The 19,285-nt window shown below is 52.4% G+C and overlaps 1 protein-coding gene and 1 long non-coding RNA gene across 2 annotated transcripts in view; both read left to right on the top strand.

Moving 5' to 3' along the window:
- LOC148217360 (olfactory receptor 14A16-like) overlaps nt 1-19,285 on the top strand; it is a 470,135-nt gene that overhangs the window by 399,534 nt on the left and 51,316 nt on the right. The window lies entirely within an intron of this gene.
- On the top strand, nt 8,743-9,623 carry LOC148217361 (uncharacterized). Its single transcript, XR_015801076.1, has 2 exons — nt 8,743-8,848; nt 9,209-9,623. It is a non-coding gene; the product is annotated as an uncharacterized LOC148217361 (long non-coding RNA).

Here is a 19,285-nt window from a genome sequence, read left to right as displayed (position 1 = left end):
CTTGGCCTGAGCTCAACCTTTCTTACTGTTGAAAACTGAGGCAAGGAATGTGTTAAGTACCTCAAATTCTTCCTCATCTTTAATTACTATATTCCCAACTGCATCCAATAAAGAACTGAGGTTTTCCTTGTCCCTGCTTTGGCTATTAATATATGTATAAACATTATTTTCAGTATTTTTCAAAGAAGCAGCAACGTTAAGCTGCAATAGAGCTTTCAGCTCTCTCCTTTTCTTCCTGGAAGATTTAATAACATCCTTAAAATCTTCCTGAGTTGCCTTCCCCTTGGTCCAAAGCTGATGCACCTTCTTTTTTCCCTGAGTTCCTGGAAAAAGCTTCATGCCCAACCAGGCCAGTCATTTTCCTTGCTAGCTCAGTTTTGGCATGCAGGACAGGCTGCTCCTTCTCCTTCAAGATTTCTTTCTTGAGGTGTTTCCATCCTTCCTGAAAGCCTTTATTTTTACAGGCTGTTTCCCTCAAAGAAATCAGTACCTGATTTGGTTCTCTCCAAATCTGCATCCTGAATAGGCTGAAGTCTGCCCTCCATGATTCCACTGTAGAAGTTTAAATGATAGCTCTCCTTTTTTCACAGAATATTGAAAACTGGTTTATTTCATGGTCACTGTACCCCAAACAGCCTCTGATCACCACATCTCCCACCAGCCCTTCTCCGTTTGTGAACAGCAGGACACAGAGCTTTCCTTGGGAGTGTTCTAAATGTTCTCCTTACTCCTACTTTAGCCATTAATGTATTGAGAAAATAATTTCTGTTATCCTTCACAGAACAGGTCAGGTTAAGTCCTAATTGAGGTTTCACCTCCCAACTTTTCTTTCTGCATGATTTAACAACATCCATTAATATTTCCTGAGTTACCTGCCCCTTGGTCAAAAGGTGATGCACCTTCTTTTTTTCCTTGAGTTTCTGGAAAAAGCTCCATGCCCAGCCAGATCAGTCATTTTTTCCTCGCTAGCTCACTTTTGGCACAGAGGTACAGGCTGCTCCTGCTCCTTCAAGATTTATTTCTCGAAGTGTGTCCATCCTTGGATCCCTTGGATCTGTCCATTCCTTTGTTTTTAAGGGCAGCTTCCCCTAAAAAAATCAGTACCTGATTCAGTTATCCCCAAATCCTCATCCTGAAAAGGCCAGTCTACTCTCCATAATTCCAGTGTAGAAGTTTTGTTGATGCCCCTCTTTCTCTCACAGAATATTGAAAACTCGATTATTTCATGGTCACTCTACCCCAGGCAGCCTCTGACCACCACATCTCCCACCAGCCCTTCTCTGTTTGTGAACAGCAGGACACAGAGCTTCCCTTGGGAGTGCCAGTGTTACCAAAAATTCAGCAAAATAAACAACTCCTTAACACCAATGTAGCATTAAAAAGCAGCATTCTTTATTTGGCTGGATACACAGGGGGACAGCTCCTCCCAAAGCCGTGCATGCTGAGTACAGGAAAGTTTCTGTTTATATTCTGTATTTTGCAAACTTAGTCATTGATTTTCCTGGACTGAACACACAAATGATAATCATTTGCCCACAATCATGAACATATTTCCCCTCCCCTTTACCCATGGGTTCTTCTGTCCTGGGGGTCTCTCTGGTGGTCCCTGGTGGTCGTGGAACCCAATGTTCCAGTTCAGCCTGGCTGAGCTGGCAGGACACTGAGGCTGGGGAATTTCCAGTTCCCCTTCTCACACAGCGGGAATTGTGCAGGTTCCAGAGGCCAGTGGTTTTGGAGAACAAGCATTGTGTTAGTTCAGTTGTGTGGGCAATTTATCATCTGGGAACATGAGGTCACAGAGTGGCTTATGGCATCATAGACTGGGTTATGAGAGGTCATTGAACAGCTATGACATCATAGGCTGGCTGTGTGACATCACAGAGCAGGCTGTGACATCACAGCAGGGCTGTGTGACATCACAGCAGGGGCTGTGTGACATCCCAGCAGGGCTGTGTGAGGTCACTGGGTTGGTCACTCTGCCCCAGCCCCCCTCACAGTTTCCCCAGACAAGTCCAATGCTGTTCATGCCCAGCAGGGTCCCCTGTCCCCCGGGATCCCCCTGCTCCACCTGGAGCCACAGCCTCCCCCAAGGATGTTCCACAAATCAACCCCAGAGCCTGACACGAGGACAAGGGGCCAGGGCTGTGTGACCAGGACATCAAGGCCGTGGATTATCCAGGTCACTGGGGCCTGGTTTGGGTTGCCCAGGGCAGGAAAGATGTCTGGCAGCTGGAGCAGGGTGAGGGAAGGGCCTCCAAGGTGGGGCTGGAGCCCTTTGGCTGTGAGGAGAGGCTGAGGGAGCTGGGCTTGTCCAGCCTGGAGCAGGGAAGGCTGAGGGGCTCCTCATGCCAGCCTGGCAGAGCCACCCAGGAGCTGATGGAGAACACAGAGCCAGGCTCTGCACTGGGAGGGCTGGAGGGGACAAAAGTCAATGGGTGGAAGGGGAATGAGGGGAGATCAGACAGGACATGTGGAAAACCTTTGTTCCCATGGGCTCAGACAGGTTCTGAGATGCTGCCCCATCCCTGGCTTTGGGATTTTCCAATCCACACCAAATCGAGGCTTGAACCACTTGGTCTGACCCAGTTTCTGACAGGTTTGGCTGCAGACTTGCTGAGATCCCTTCCAACCTCAGCTCCCTCATGATCCCAGGACGATGCTGCTCCCGATTTTGGAATGGGCCGGAGCAGATGTTTATGGGACAGGAGCCCTCTGGGGCTGTAGGGGACCTGCAGCTTTCAAGGTGCACGAGCACATCTCATTAGCTGGGGCATTTGAGTACTTTAAGAAATGTCAAAATTTCCCACCAGAAGAGAAGAGAAATTTCCTGGATGTGTACTGATGGCAGGACAAGAAATACTGATCTTCCCCTGTACCTGTGTTACCACTATACTGTCTATAATTTCATGTCCCTCTCCATTTGGGTGTTTCCACCTCTCCTGTTTAAATGGCCATGTCTAAGGACATCTCTTCCCTAGACCAGCTGGTCCTATGGCCTTGCCATTGCTCCCAGATTTCCTCCTCCCATTGTTCTCTGGTCATTCCACATTAGTCAACATCTTAATTGTGTCTACATCTATCACAGAATCACCCTTTCTAATGTCTGTGTCTAAAAGTGTTCCTGTATGAAAATACCTTGTTCATGGTGGATACATCAGATACTGCTTTGACATTGCACAGAGCTGAGGGAAGAATTTTGAAGTTTATTGAATTTTATCATTGGTAATTTTTTTTATGTTGGCCAAGAAGAGAAACCTTCTGTGCCTCTGAGTCTCACCAGTTGCTGACCCCCAAAGGACACAAACCTGATGAGTTGTGGTTCCCACTGCAGTGCTGGCACTTGCACCTCCCTCCATCCCCACAGCAGAGCTCCCTTGTCCCACAAAGTCCCTGGCAATGCAGGGATGAAGGAAACAGGACAGGCTGTGGGGATCAGGGGCAGGGCACAGCCAGGGATTTGGGGTGGTTGTGAGCCCAGGGCAGGAGCCAGCCCTTGGCCTTGCTGAACCTCATCCAATTGTCCTGGGCCCATGGCTCCAGCCTGTCCAGATCCCTCTGCAGAGCTTCCTGCCCTGCAGCACAGCCACACTCCCACCCAGCTTGGCCTCACCTGGACACTGACTCAGGGTGCCCTCCATGGCCTCCTCCACATCAGCAAGAAAGAGATTTCACTGCCCTGGCCCCAATCCTGAGTCCTGGGGACACCCCTGGATGTGACTCCATTCCCCAGCACTCCTTGGGCTGGACTTCTGTTTTTTATGGAGCTGTGTCTGCCTTTGGTTTTTGCTGGCAAGAAATGAACATCCCTCTGTGTCTCAGGCAGCTCCTTCTCCAAGGAAAGCAGGTGGGAGTTGGTGCCAAGGAGCTGAAAGCTGCAGGCACAGCCTGGAGGGGAGGGAGCTCAGATTTGCACAAGGCTGCTCTGAGTGCCAGGGCTTGGATGGGGGAAATGGTGGGGTGGGGGTCGGGACAGAGTGTGATTGATTGTCAGCCATAAAAGGTCTTGATTTTCATGTCTATTCATACTGATTTAGGAGGGGCTGGGGATCAATATCAGCTAGAGATTGCTGATATCAGTGTATAAAAAAGAAAATAAAAGTAAGAAAAAATGATATTCTCTCTTTTTGTCTTTAATTGAAATATATTTTGAATGGAGTGAAAGCTTAGACAAGTCTTGTCTTATGCTCAGGTTTCTGGCAGTAATTCTGTTTCAGGCGACCTGCACACCAAATTGCTTTTGCTCACAAGAGAATGGCTAATGAGGTCTATTATAAAATGAATTATTTACCAAATGGACTCAAGATTAACAGACAAGACACTTTAACTGGAATACTTACTGCACAGGATAAACAAAAGAAGCCCAGGTAGATACAAACACCGTGCACAATAAAGTTCCCTATATTACAGCTAGTGAAGGAATAGCAGAGATCAGGAGTCAATGTAACTTAGCACCAAACTGATGAGGGAGTACACATGGAGCCCTTTCACTCAGCTCCCAGAAAAGGAACCACAAAGATGCATCCAGACTTGGGAGAGAAGCCCTACCTGTTTGCAGGGACTATGCAGAAGATTTCTGCTTGGTGAAAGTTCTGTGTAGCTTTTCTAGTTTGTAAAGTGAAGTGTGTGTCACTCAGAAATTCAAGGCTCATCTCCCTTCAGGCTGCTCTCAAGGCCAGATGTTCATGGTCAGCTGGGAATTCCACCTCCCTGGCACCAGAGAGAACTCAGGACAGGACAGATGTGGGGCCTGGGTTATCTCAGCAATTCCTGAGAGGGGGAAGATGCCCTGAGTGATGGCCCCAGCTGATGGACAGAAGAGATGAGCTCTGCTGGGCCATAGGGAAAGTCCTGCTGCAGGAACCTCATGGAACCAAGGGTCTGTTGTGACATTGTGATGGCTCCTGGAACCAAGGAGACCATGGTGACACCAATGAACCTCATGGAACCAAGGGTCTGTTGTGACACTTTGGAACTCCAGAGACCATTGTTGAGTACAGAACCTCATGGAACCAAAAGTCCATTGTGACTGATCAAGGCCTCATGGAACCAAAAAGAGCATTGTGACACCGTGGGGGCCCATGGACCCAAATCTCCACTGTGACAGTGCAGAACCTCATGGAACCAAGGGGCATTTGTGACACTGCAAGGCCTCAGGGAACCAAGGAGTGCAAAGCTCTCAAATAGTCCTTGCAGGGTTCTGCCTTGGATGAAGGGGAACCTCCTTGTTGGCACCCTGGCCATGACACACACTAATAGAAGGTGTCTGTAATGGGGAAAGTTAGGAGTTTTAGATTGCTTCGAAAAAACCAAGAAAACCCTTGTTTGCTTGAGTGCAGTCAGTTCTCCAAGCAAAGCAGGTCCCAGGTGAGTGAGGACAGACAGGATGGGGTTGGGGAATGTGGAGCAAGGTTGTCCACACTGGGTCAGACCTCAAGGCACAGCTTCTGTGAGCAGGCCAGACCTCCTGAGGAGAGACCCTGCATCAATATCAACCACAGAATGCTGCAATCACCTCTGCTCTAAAGACAACAGCAATGAAATACACCCTTCAAAATAGGAATGGGTATTTCTTAGCAGCTTTTGGAAATATTTCTCCATGACTGCATTTGAAAACCTTCCTAATGAATGGCACCAGACCAGAAGTAAATCAAGGCAGAGCCATGGTTTGTCAGGACTTGCTTGATCCCAATCAGCCCCGTGGTGCATTTGGTGCTGAGCCCTTGAACCTCAGGGCCTGAGAGGAGATTGCACAAACCTTTCCAGGAGTCCAAGGCAGAAGAAAAACCCAAAGTGTCTCAAAGCATTAATGGGCCCCACTGAGGTCCATCCCCAACACAGGCTCCTCATGGACTCCTTGGAGGGGAGAATGGGAGGCCAGAATTTCCCAAAAACCTCTCAGAAATTCAGTGTACAAAGGAAAATCCAAACTACCTTTAAATCCTTGAGTATCTCAAAGTATTAATGAGCCCCACTGAGTGTCAGTACAAAGCTCTCAAGGGACTAATTAAAGCAGATAATTGGGGGCATCATTGCATAAAATACTAAAAGAGTTGGTGTCAAAAGAAAAATGCCCAGTTCCTTAAAAAACTGAGTACCTCGAAGCATTAATGAGCCCCACTGAGTATCATTACTGACAAAGCCTCTCAAGGGAGTCATTAAAGCAGATAATTGGAAGCTGTCACTGCACAAACCTCTCAGACACACAGTGTCAAAAAGTAGAACTTAAATTAACCCTGAGTACCTTGAAGTGTTAATGAGCCCCACTGAGTGTTGTTACTGACAAAGGCTCTCAAGGGACTCATTAAAGCAGATAATTGGAGGCCATGATTGCACAAAGCTCTCAGAGACTCCAAGGGAAAAGCAAAACCCAAAGTCCTCTGAAAAACCTGCAGTCCCTGGGAGCATGAAGGAGCCCCCAGGGCCATTCCTGACCAAGGCTCCCCAGGGACTGGTCCCAGCAGATCCCTGAGGCCACTGAGATGTGGGGGGATGCTGAGGGCAGCACAAGGGGTGCCAGTGGCCAGCCTTGCTGGGGCTGTGCCAGGAGGCCCCAGTGGCTCAGGACAAGGTGTCTCCTCACAGCCCATGGTGGCACAGACCCTGCTGTGCCCCAGGGCACCAAGACTTGGCTTCTCTTTGTCCCCACCTGTCATCTCTGCCTCCAATTTCCTGCTCTAACTGGAAATAGGGAACACTTTCTCAATCATGTCTCACAGTGGGACCCATTAAAACTTCAAGAAACTTCAGTATTTTAATTTAAATTTTAGTTCTTGAAAAGTTTTTTGAACACTCTCTCAGGGAATGATTATAATGTAAAGTAAACTAAAGCCTCAAGAGATTGATTAAATTCCTTGTGCTGTGTCTGTGCTGCTGAGCTGGGCTGGGCTCCTGGCACAGAGGCAGCTCCCAAGGTAAACCAAGAGAAGCTACAAAAAGACATTTCTGCTGAGGAGCAGCTCCTCTGCCAGCCCAGCAGGGCTGAGGGCACTGCCTGCAGGCACTGAGGGCACAGGAGCCAGGCACAGACAGGCTCAAGGCAATCAGGACTGGGAAGACATTGAGCTGAGACTGCACTTGGGGAAACATCTTCACAGCCCTGGACATGGTGAGTGTGTGGGTGCAGGGCAATGTCCCCTGTGCTCCTGGAGGCATCTCCTGGAGCCAGCACAGCCCACAGCCTGGGGGATGTGTCAGGAGGACTCTCCCAGTTTCTCTGAGGCACAGCAGGAGGAGGAGGAGGAGGAGGAGGAGGAGGAGGAGGAGGAGGAGGAGGAGGATGTGCTGCAGAGCAGGGCTGCCCTGGGCACCGTCAGAGGGACAGGGCAGGACGGCTCCTGCTGCCAGGGACGGCTGCAGGGGCTGAAGCTGGGGCTGCAGCCAGGGCTGCCCAGGGCTGTCCTGCAGAGTAGCTCCTGCAGCCCTCAAGGCTCTTGGCCAGCCCAGCCCATGTGCCACCTGCCAGGGACAGCTCTCAGCCTGCCTGGCAGCTCCCCATGGATGGTGGAGGGGAGCTGTGAGTGCAAGGAGTGACTCCTGCCAGGACAGGTCCTGCTGCTATGCAGAGGGTGCTGTGCTGGCCAGGGCTGCTCAGAGCTCCAGCTCCTGCCCAGGTCATTTCTGAGGGGACTTTTCATGGGCTCATTCACGGCAGGAGTTTCCTGCTTGAGTTTCTGCTTTCACGAATCTTTGCTCCCACCTTGCCCTGGCTGAGTTTGATGGCAATGGACACAGCTGTGCACAGTAGAGCAGGGGCTGAGGCTCATTAACAGTCACACTGAGACAGCAGGTGCCTCCATTTCCCCAGCCTCCAGATCCATCCAGCATCACGTTTCCATGGTGCCCAGGCTTGGGGGAGCTGTTCTTGCCATAGACAGGACCCTGGGTGTGTCCTTGGGATGCCATTCAAGCTGGGAGCTGCCTCCAGGGGACACTGGGGGACAGGAATGTCCTTGGCCAGGAGTGGGGCTCAGACTCTGAGAAGGGCTGAGCCAGGTTGCTCTGCTGTGTCAGGCTGATTTTCAGGGACACACAGTGACTGTCCTCGATCTCAGAAAGGGCAGCTGGGGACAGATGGAGTGACAGAGCAGCTCCCCTCACCCTTCACTGAGTTAGAGCCAATGTTCTTGCATTGCACAATTCTCTCTGGTCTCCCTGGGCACAGCAGGAATCCCTCTCAAACTGCCTTTGGCCATCACTGCTCCTTACCCCTGGGACAGGTGATGCTGCTAAGCTCCTCTGCCTCAGGAACAGTTTGGGCTGATGAAGTCCAGCCCCAGGACTGGTCCCTGTCACTGCTCCCATGACTCCATTGCTGCAGAGCAGAGCAGACCCCAGAGTGTCCGTGGGCAGAACCCCTGCTGATCACAGCAACAGAGCCAGATCCCAGCAGAGCTCCAGGCACGGGGCTGAAGGAAGGGGTTTGAAAAAAGGAAGATGGGGTGGCACAGAGCAGCAGCAAGGCTGGGAGGAGGGACTTGGACATGGCTCAGCAAAATCTCCCCTGGATTGTCACTGTGTCCTCCCTTCAACAGGACTCGATGGCCAGAATGAAAAAATGTCCAACAGCAGCTCCATCAGCCACTTCCTCCTGCTGCCATTGGCAGACACGCGGCAGCTGCAGCTCCTGCACTTCTGCCTCTTCCTGGCCATCTCCCTGGCTGCCCTCCTGGCCAACGGCCTCATCATCAGCGCCGTAGCCTGCGGCCACCACCTGCACACCCCCATGTTCTTCTTCCTGCTCAACCTGGCCCTCTCTGACCTGGGCTCCATCTGCACCACTGTCCCCAAAGCCATGCACAATTCCCTCTGGGACACCAGAAACATCTCCCATGAAGGATGTGCAGCACAGGTATTTTTCCTTCTGTTCTTCATTAGTGCAGAATATTATCTCCTGACCATCATGTGCTACGACCGCTACGTGTCCATCTGCAAACCCCTGCACTACGGGACCCTCCTGGGCAGCAGAGCTTGTGCCCACATGGCAGCAGCTGCCTGGGCCAGTGGCTTTCTCACTGCTCTGCTGCACACAGCCAATACATTTTCCCTGCCCCTGTGCCATGGCAATGCCCTGGGGGGATTCTTCTGTGAAATTCCTCAGATCCTCAAGCTCTCCTGCTCACACTCCAACTTCAGGGAAGTTGGGATCCTTGCTGTTAATGTCTGTTTAGCTTTTGGTTGTTTTGTGTTCATTGTTTTCTCCTATGTGCAGATTTTCAGGGCTGTGCTGAGGATCCCCTCTGAGCAGGGGCAGTACAAAGCCTTTTCCACCTGCCTCCCTCATCTGGCCGTGGTAGCCCTGTTTGTTACGACTGGCTTTTTTGACTACCTGAAGCCCCCCTCCATCTCCTCCCCATCCCTGGATCTGGCAGTGTCATTTCTGTACTCAGTGGTTCCTCCAGCTCTGAACCCTCTCATCTACAGCCTGAGGAACCAGGAGCTCAAGGCTGCAGTGTGGACATTGATGACTGGAGGATTCAAGAAACTGTAAACTGATGGTCAATTTCTGCAAATCATTTGTAAAAAAGTCACCTTTGATAATTCTTGTTGGTTTTATTTTGGAGGTTGTTGTTTTTATTTCACTTTTTTACTATAATCCATTAAAAAATTGCATTGTTCATGCCATTTCTCATTGTCTTTCGACCCACTTTCTCTGTGGCCACAGACCATAAATAAGGTGCTGTGCTCTTAGTGGATTTAAATGAACTAAAGGATCTCTCTCCCAGCAGAGTTTTCTCCAGGTGTGTCCGTTTTATTCCCTGCTCTGGAGGGGCAGCACCAATGTCTGTGTGCAGAGCTGGGGCAGATCAGTGCTGGCACAGCAGCTGTGCCCAGCAGCAGCAGCACTTGGTGTTGCCAGTGCTGCTCCCGTGCCACTGCCCCGCTGCCCTCCTGGCCCTCGTGTTGCTGCAGGGCCTGAGTGCTCTCGGGGCCGGGCACAGCCCTGGGGGTGGCAGTGCCGGGGCTGCAGCAGGGACAGGCCATGGGCACTGCTGGGGCAGCACTGACTCCTCAGGCCAGGGCCTGGGGTCTCCAGGCTCCTTGGCCAGGCTCTCTCCACAACACTTGGCCAGCCCAATGCTGAGCACAGAAAAGCCCTGGGAGCAGCTCCAGGCTGGCTGTGGGCAGGCTGGGGGCAAACAGCATGGCTGGTGCTCTGCAAGCTCCCTGCAAGGGAGACACCCTGGCAAGGAGCAGCAGAGCAGGGGCTGATCCATCCCCACTGCGCTGGACACCCCAGGGCAGCATCCCAGAGCGCCCTCATGCACCTGCCAACAACATTCCCCCTCTGCAGCCCTGGCCTCTCCCCCAGCTCACACAGGAGCCGCATCCTTGCAGGCACACACACGGCAGCACTGGCTCAGGAGCCCCTGTTTGCATTGCACACAGCAGGCTCAGCACCCCCATGGTGCTGCTGTGGGGACATGGAGCTGAGTGAGCACAAATGCCATCAGCCCCTGGGGCCAGCAAGGGCAGGGGGGTGGCAGGGAAACCACTCAGCTTTGTCATGGCCTCTGAAGTCAGCCAGAAAGTTTGTTCCCATCAGCTGTGAGTTTCCTGTCCCACTCCTGAAGTTGTTCAGAGCCAGGGCTGCCTGGCAGGCACCCCCAAACTGCCTAGAGCATTTCCTTTGCTTCACCTTACCCTTCTTTCCTCTTTCCTGATCCAGTTTTCTTTCTCTTGCCCATCCCTATCCCCTCCCCTGCAAACAGCCCATCCCTATTTGCCCTTTCCTTTCTGACCCTGCTCCCCATTTCAGTTCCTGAGCTGGCACCATGGGATCATCCCTTGGGGTGCAGGATCATCCTCCAAGTGCTTCAGGAATTTTCTGCAGGGTCCTGCAGTGCCTCGTGCTGTTCCCTTGCCAGAGGCACCACAGGCCAGGGGGGCACATCTGGGCTGCTGTGTCTGGGTGTGGGGCTCCCTGTTGTGGGCAATGAGGAGGGGCTGGAGAGGCTCTGCAGGACTGACAGGATGGGCTTTGGTGCTGTGAGGAGAAGCTGAGGGACCTGGGCTGCTGGACCTTGTGAAGAGGAGGCCCAGGGCTTATCCTGCAAATGCTCCAGGGATGGTTTCAGGGAATCACAGAATCAGCAATGCTAGAAAAACCTTGGCGATCATCAAATCCATCCTGTTCCCTGACACCACCTTGTCTCCCTGAGCCTCCTCTTCTCCAGGATAAATAATCCCAGCTCTCTCAGCCCTTCCTCACAGGACTTGTGTGCCAGAACCCTCACCAGCCTTGTTGCCCTTCTCTGGACACACTCCAGACCCTTCATGTCCTTCCTAATTTGGGAGGCCTAGAACTGGACACAGCACTCGAGGTGCTGCCCAATGAGTGCCGAGTGCAGGAGAAGAATCACTGCCCTGCTCCTGCTGGCCACACCATTCCTAATCCAGGCCAGGTGCCATTGGCCTTCTTGGCCACCTGGGCACACTGCTGGCTCATATCCAGCCTGCTGTCCATCAGTGCCCCTAGGCCCTTTTCTGCCTGGCTGCTGTCCAGCCATTTTGTCCCCAGCCTGTAGCACTGCAGGGGATTTTGTGGCCAAAGTGCAGGACCTGGCACTTGGTCTTGTTAAACCTCTCTCATCTTGTTCGATTTGGGCCATGGATCCAGCCTGTCCAGGTCCCTCTGCAGAGCTCTCCTACCCTCCAGCAGATCCACACTCACACACAGCTTAGAATCTTCACAGTTCCATGAGGCCCTAGAGTGTCACAATGGTTTCCATGATTTCATGAGGCCTTCCAGTGTCACAAAGTCCCTTTGGTCACATGGGACCCCTTGCTGTAACAAAGTTGCTTGGATCCTTGGGCTCCGCAGTCTCAAAATGGAGCCTTGGTTCCATGACCTCTGTGAGTGCCACCATGAATTCCTTGGTGCTGCAGTGTCACAATAGAGCCCTGGTTACACAAGATCCTGCAGTCTCACCAAGGACTCTTGGTTCCATGGGGCACCCCAGTGTCACAATTGTTCCCTTAGTTCCCAGAGTCCTTGCAATGGAACAATAGCCCCTTGATTCCATTGGTCCCCAGGCTCTCACAAGGCTCTCCTTGGTTCTGCAGTGGCACAATGGCCCCTTGGTTCCACAAGGCCCTGCAGTGTCACAGTGGCCTCTGTGGTTCCACCAGGACCCAGACTGTCACAATGGACTCCTTGCTTCCATGTAGCCCCACAGTGTCACAGTGGCCCCTTGGCTCTGTGGGGCCATGTCGTACACAGTGTCACTCTGGTCCTCTCCAGTTCCATGAGGCCCTGCAGTGTCACAATGGCCCCTTGCTGGCCCAGGGCACTGCAGTGTCACAATCATCACAGAATCACCCAGGCTAGAAAAGACCTTGGAGAGCTTCAAGAGCAACCTGTGACCCAACACCACCTTGTCACCCAGACCATGCACTCAGTGCCACATCCAGTCTTTCCTGAAACTCTTTCAGGGATAGTGGCTCACTCATGTCTCTTGGCGGCCCATTCCAATGCCCAATCACCCTTTTTATGAAGAATATTTCCTAATGTCCAGCCTAAACATCCCTTGGTGCAGCTTTAAAGCTGTATCCTCTTATCGCGTGACTGTTCTCTGGGAAAAGAGCCCAACCCTCCCCTGGCTATACCCTCCTGTCAGGGAATTGTAGAGAGTGATGAGGTCTCCTCTGAGCCTCCTCTTCTCCAGGATAAACAACCCCAGCTCCCTCAGCCACTCCTCACAGGACTCGTGTTCCACACCCCTCACCAGCCTTCTTGCCCTTCTCTGGACACGCTCCAGACCCTCCATGTCCTTCCTAAATTGGGGGCCCAGAACTGGGCACAGCACTCGAGCTGCTGCCCAACCAGTGCTGAGCACAGGGGAAGAATCACTGCCCTTCTCCTGCTGGCCACACCATTCTTGATCCATTAGAGTCACATGGATTGGATGAAGAAAATGCTGGGGAGGGGCTGGAGACAAAGTGTCATCGATTACCAGCCATGAAAGGTCTTGATTTTCATATTTATTTAGAATGCATTGGAAGTTGGTGTGGGTCAATATCAGTTGTACATTGCTGATATCCATTTATAAACAGGAAAAGACAACAAGACAAAACAGTTCTATCTGCATTGTTTTCAGTATACTATATTCTCTTGAAATACACTTCTGAAGTCTGTCTAATTAACCACAGAATAAATGAAAACTTAAATTATTCCTAGGGGCTTTTCTTGTTTGTGTGTTTTGAACAAATGGTTATGAGTCTTTGTCTCTGAATTTCTCAACTGAAGATCTCAAGAAAAAAGAGGCCTCTGGAGTAGTAAAATTCATTAGCAAGATCCAAGTGTCTGAGGATCCATCCTCATCAGAGCAGGAATGAACAGAAATGGGCACAGCTTTGTGGCTGCTCCAGCTCTGGGATGGGCCCTGGGCCTGGAGCAGGAGCAGCTCTGGAGGGCCGCAAGGCCAGGGCTGTTTTGCTGGCCTGGGCAGATGGCATGGCAGGAGGGGCTGCAGAGCTCTCAGGAGCTCAGGGAGAGGAGAGCAGGGCACACAGGGAGCCTCCTTTTGCCTTGGCCAAGCACCTTCCCCATGGCTGGGGCTGAGTCCTCTCAGCTGCAGCTGCTGCTGTGCCCTTGGCAGGGGCTGAGGCCGTGGGGCCACTGCCCAGAGCCCCCTGGCCTGAGCAGAGCTGTGGGGCCAGAGCCGGCTGGGCTGTGCTGGGGAGAGGCCCTTGGTGCTGCACAGAGCTCAGGGCAGCTGGCACAGCTTGCAGGGAGCTGGGCTGGCCTGAGAGAGCCTGCCAGAGAAAGCAGCAGTGTCCATGTCAGCCTGGCTGAGCGTGCAGGGGCAGGACTCAGCCCAGGCTTTGTGGGGCAGGGCCAGCGCCTGGGGAAGGCATTGCAAACAGGCAAGTGGCCCAGAGAGGAGGCTGCTCTGTGCCCTTGGTGGCATGCACAGAGCAGGGAGGGGGCCCAGGACATTTGTCACTGCCAGCCTCTGTCCCCAGCCCTTGCCAGCCCTGGCTGCTGAGCCCAGCTTTGGCCTGGGCTGAGTTTGGCTGTGGCCCAGCTCCATCCTCCTGCGGGGCTCAGGGCCTGTTCCCGGCCATGGCCAGCCCTGCCCGTCCTCTGTGCTGGCCCAGAGCCCGGCAGAGCCCGGGGCAGGGCTGTCAGTGCAGGCCCACAGGTGCCACGGGCTGGGCAGGAGCTGGCAGAGGCTGCCCAGCAGGGAGGCCATGGGGCACAGAGCCCCAGGGCTGCTGTGGGCACCACGGCAGAGGGGCCGTTCCCAGCCACAATGCTCCTGTCCTGGGCTGGGCCTGCACAGGGGCTGGGCCACCATGGCTGGGCCAGCGTGGCACAAAGGGGCCATGGAGCCGCTGCCGGGGCTGACAGCAAGGCCAGGCACACACAAGGAATTGCTGAGCATGGCCTGTGCTGGGCAGGGCTGGCTGTGGCAAGGACAGAGCTCAGCTGGCCTTGGTGGCTGCAGGAACACTCAAGAGCCCAAAGAGCCTCCGTGGCTGTACTGGAGAGCAAGGCTGGAGGAGGGAAAGGCAGGGCTGCTGTGGGATGGGGAGGGGATTGAATTCCAGCAGACACTGATGTGAGGATTAGGAAGGCTTGAAGAGAAAAGAAGCTTCACAAGCCTTAAATGGGGGGGGGGGGGGGGGGGGTGTGTTACCAGATGAGAAACCATCTCCACCTGGGGAGCATACACAATGCTTGTTCTTCAAAAACCACTGGCCCATGGAGCTGCACAATGCCCATTGTGTGAGAAGGAGAATTGGAAAGCGACCAGCTCCAATTGTGCTAACATATAACAGTTCACTGAGCAGTCAAATGTGACTCTGGCATCACCAACCACCAGGGACCACCAAAGAGACCCTCAGGTCTGTGAAGGAGAGGGGAAAATATGTTGTTGATTTCAGGGAAAGGATTATCCTATGTATGTTTATTCTGTGACAATCACTGAATATGTTTATAAAGTACAGTCTGTAAGCTGGATTTTCCTGTACTCAGTATGCACACCATTGGGATGAGCTATCCCCACTTGTGCCCCTGGCTGAATAAAGAATGCTGCTTCTTACTTCTCCGTTGGTGTTAAGCAGTTTCTATTTTTTCCAGTTTTTGGTAGCAGTGTCATAATGGTTCCTTGGTTCCATGATGGCCCATCGTGTCACAATGGGGCCCCAAAGAAGTGCAATGAGCTCTTGGCTCCATGAGACCCTGTAGTGTCATAATGATCTCCTTGGCTCTGTAGTGTCACATTGCACTCTTGGTCACGAGACCCCCAAAGGGTCACAATGGATCCTTGTTTCCATAAGATCTCACTGTGTCACGATATTCTCATCATTTCAGTCAGACCCCACAGTGTCCCAATGATCTGCTTGGCCTTGCATCTTTCAAATGGCCCTTGTTCCATGACACCCTGCAGTGCCACACTGCCCCTAGGCTTCACAAGACCCCACTGTGCCACAATGATCCCTTTGCTTTCAGGAGGCCCTGAAGTGTCATAATGACCCCTTGGTTCCTTGAGGCCCTGCAATATCACAACAGACACTTGGTTCCATTGGCATCCCCTGTCTCACAAGGGTTCCTTGATTCTATAAGTCCTGCTTTGCATATCCCAGCAGTGCCCATGGCCTGTCCCTGCTGCAGCCCCGGCACTGCCACCCCCAGGGCTGTGCCCGGCCCCGAGAGCACTCAGGCCCTGCAGCAACACGAGGGCCAGGAGGGCAGCGGGGCAGTGGCACAGGAGCAGCATTGGCAACACCAAGTGCTGCTGCTGCTGGGCACAGCTGCTGTGCCAGCACTGATCTGCCCCCAGCTCTACACACAGACATTGCTGCTGCAGCTCCAGAGAAGGGAACAAAAGGGGCATCTCTGTTTTCTGGTAGTTTTGTGAAGAAAGTTTTCCTGGGAGAGATATCCTTTAGTTCATTTAAAGTCACCAAGAGTGCAGCCCCTGATTGACACAGTCTCTGTTCCCTCTGGTGGAGGGAAGCAAAATGAGAAATGGCACAGGCAATGGCATTTCTTTTTGGACAATAGTAAAAGACTTTAAAAAAAGGAAAGAAAAGAACAAACTAACAACAAATCTAACAACAACAATTAAAGATTACTTTTATTACAAGTGATTTTCAGAAACTGGCCAGCAGTTTAATGTTCCTGAAATCATCCAGTCATCAGTTTCCATATGGTAGCCTTGAGCTCCTTGTTCCTCAGGCTGTAGATGAGAGGGTTCAGGGCTGGAGGCACCACTGAGTACAGAACTGACACCACCAGATCCAGGGATGGGGAAGATATGGAGGGGGGCTTCAGGTACTCAAATAAGGCAGTGCTGATAAACAGGGAAACCACGGCCAGGTGAGGGAGGCAGGTGGAAAAGGCTTTGTGCTGTCCCTGCTCAGAGGGGATCCTCAGCACAGCCCTGAAGATCTGCACATAGGAGAAAACCATGAACACAAAACAACCAAAATATAGAAGAGCACTAACCACAATGAGCCCAAGTTCCCTGAGGTTGGAGTGTGAACAGGAGAGTCTGAGGATCTGGGGAATTTCACAGAAGAACTGGCCAAGGGCATTGCCATGGCACAGGGGCAGGGAAAATGTATTGACTGTGTGCAGCAGAGCATTGAGAAAGGCACTGGCCCAGGCAGCTGCTGCCATGTGGGCACAAGCTCTGCTGCCCAGGAGGGTCCCGTAGTGCAGGGGTTTGCAGATGGACACGTAGCGGTCGTAGCACATGATGGTCAGGAGGAAATACTCTGCTGAAATGAAGAACAGAAAGAAAAAGGCTTGTGCAGCACATCCTTCATAGGAGATGTGTCTGGTGTCCCAGAGGGAATTGTGCATGGCTTTGGGGACAGTGGTGCATATGGAGCCCAGGTCACTGAGGGCCAGGTTGAGCAGGAAGAAGAACATGGGGGTGTGCAGGTGGTGGCCGCAGGCTACGGCGCTGATGATGAGGCCGTTGGCCAGGAGGGCAGCCAGGGAGATGGCCAGGAAGAGGCAGAAGTGCAGGAGCTGCAGCTGCCGCGTGTCTGCCAATGGCAGCAGGAGGAAGTGGCTGATGGAGCTGCTGTTGCACATTTGCTGGGTCTTGACATGGGCACCTGTTCATGGAGAAGAAGTTATTGAGGAGTTAGAGGAGATGGCTGTAACAAAATCAAAGCCATTTCCCATACACCCTCCCCTGTAACAGACACAGACACACTTTGGTGTTTCAGAGTTCTGAGGTTTTTTCATTTTCAGCTCCCCCCATATCTCTCCTGCTATTCTTGGATATCAGAAACCCCTCAGCATTTTTGCTGCCCTGTGGTAGAACAGAGTCAGTTCCCTGAGGCAAGATGATCATTGGAGACTGAGGGAAAATGATCAGTCACTTCATTCTGTTCAGAGTTTCTTTGGGCTTTCATATTTCTCAAATGGAGGATGTTCACACTGCCCTGTTTTCCTTAGATAATCAGATAGTGCTGAGTGCAATGTATCCACCACAGCCCAGCACCATTTTTGTATCCAAGGACTCACATTGCTCATTTCACCACCCTAACAGAATTTTCAGTTTCAGAACACTTCTGCCTTTCCCCTTGGGTTTTCAGATAACACAAAGATGCTCTAGGACGGGTTTGCATCCTGGATTGAAGCTCCCAACTTGGACTGAAATCTCAGAGACACTTCCAAGTGTCCCAGTGATGGCATTGCAGTAAGGCAGATCCAGCTCCTTCCCTGGCTGCACTGACAGCATTGCCCACAGCCGGGCACTGGGGACAGCGTCACCCTGAGCCAGCTGTGCCCCCTCCCAGAGCCCCCAGTGCCGGGCAGCTGCTCCCAGCCCTGTGCTCTGCAGAGGGAACTGGGCCCGGGGCTGCAGAGCTGACCCACGGCTCTGCTGCAGCTCTGCCTGCCCAGGAGGGGCTCCACACCTTGGGCCCCTGGCCCTGAGGGCAGAGACTTGGCTGGGGGACAGGAGGGAGGGGGCTTGTTCAGAGGGAGGGGCTGCACTGCAGGGGTTCCTATGGAGATCTCTGAACTCTCCCTGCCACAACATTTCTGGGTTTATTTTCTCTCATTTTCTGATCTTGCCTCTGCTTCCTGGAGATTTTCTTCTTGGAGGTGTTTCCCTGTGCCTGATGTCTCCCTGCCAGCACTCACAGCCCCCAAATCTCTGTGCACTCTCCTTGGCCCTACAGAACCCTGCCTGGTAGCAGGGCACTGGCTGGGGACAGGTTCTGTTTGCTGATGGGAGAAAGGACAGGTCAGACAAAGCCTGATGGGTCCAGCAGAGGGGATGCTGGTGCTGTCCATGGGCAGAGTGACTGAAAACACATCAGGAATTTCCTGTGAACCTATTGATCACTATAAGTAACACTTCGGATATCTCAAGCACTTATCAAAATTTATAATACCTTTAATATTTATACCCCCATTCCTGCCGTTCTCCAATAGTAGGAAACTGAATACAAAGTCTTAGGAAATTTCTTCATTTTTATCAAAATCTTTGTCTTGGAAATATTCTATGACTGATCAGAAACACTCCACATGTGACAGCTTCATGAGAATTTCACCTCCTCTCCCCCAGGAACACTCAGAGTTGTACTCACACAGTCTGCAGGCATTGGGATGTTGCAGCTTTAGGAGATCACTGCAGGAGCTGCAGCTGCATTGTCCTGCAGCCAGAGGCTTCCTGTGTCAAGGGCTGGGAGTGATTCTGCTCCAGTCCCTTCTGAGCATTTTCCCAGCCCTGACTGATTGAAGCTCTCTGTGCCTCTGTGCTGTGCCCGGGGTGGCTGCAGGCAGTGCCCCAGCCCTACTGGGCTGGGAGAAGAGCTGTTCATCAGGAGAAATGTATTTTTGAACTTCTTCTTGGTTGCCAGGATCACCCTCTGTAGCAGGAGACCAACCCATCTAAGCGGCAGTGACACAGCACAAGGATTTTAATGACCCTCTTGGGGTTTGTGCTGAGGCCCTGAATATCAATCCCTGAGAGAGAGCTGAAGAAACTTCTCAAGAATTCCAAGTCAGAATCAAACTCTAAAATTTCCTGAAGTTTTAATGGGTCCCACTGAGGGACACAACTGAGAAAGTGTCCCCAGGTTCCAGTCACAGCAGGAAATTGGAGGCAGAGATGACAGGTGAGGACAAAGAGAAGCCAAGTCTTGGTGCCCTGGGGCACAGCAGGGTCTGTGCCACCAAGGGCTGGGAGGAGACACCTTGTCCTGAGCCACTGGGGCCTCCTGGCACAGCCCCAGCAAGGCTGGCCACTGGCACCCCTTGTCCTGCCCTCAGCATCCCCCCACATCCCAGTGGCCTCAGGGATCTGCT

The sequence above is a fragment of the Sturnus vulgaris genome, unplaced genomic scaffold, assembly GCF_052056855.1.
Source record: "Sturnus vulgaris isolate bStuVul1 unplaced genomic scaffold, bStuVul1.hap1 Scaffold_85, whole genome shotgun sequence".
Lineage (NCBI taxonomy): Eukaryota > Metazoa > Chordata > Aves > Passeriformes > Sturnidae > Sturnus > Sturnus vulgaris.
This window is presented reverse-complemented; position numbering and strand designations above follow the sequence as displayed.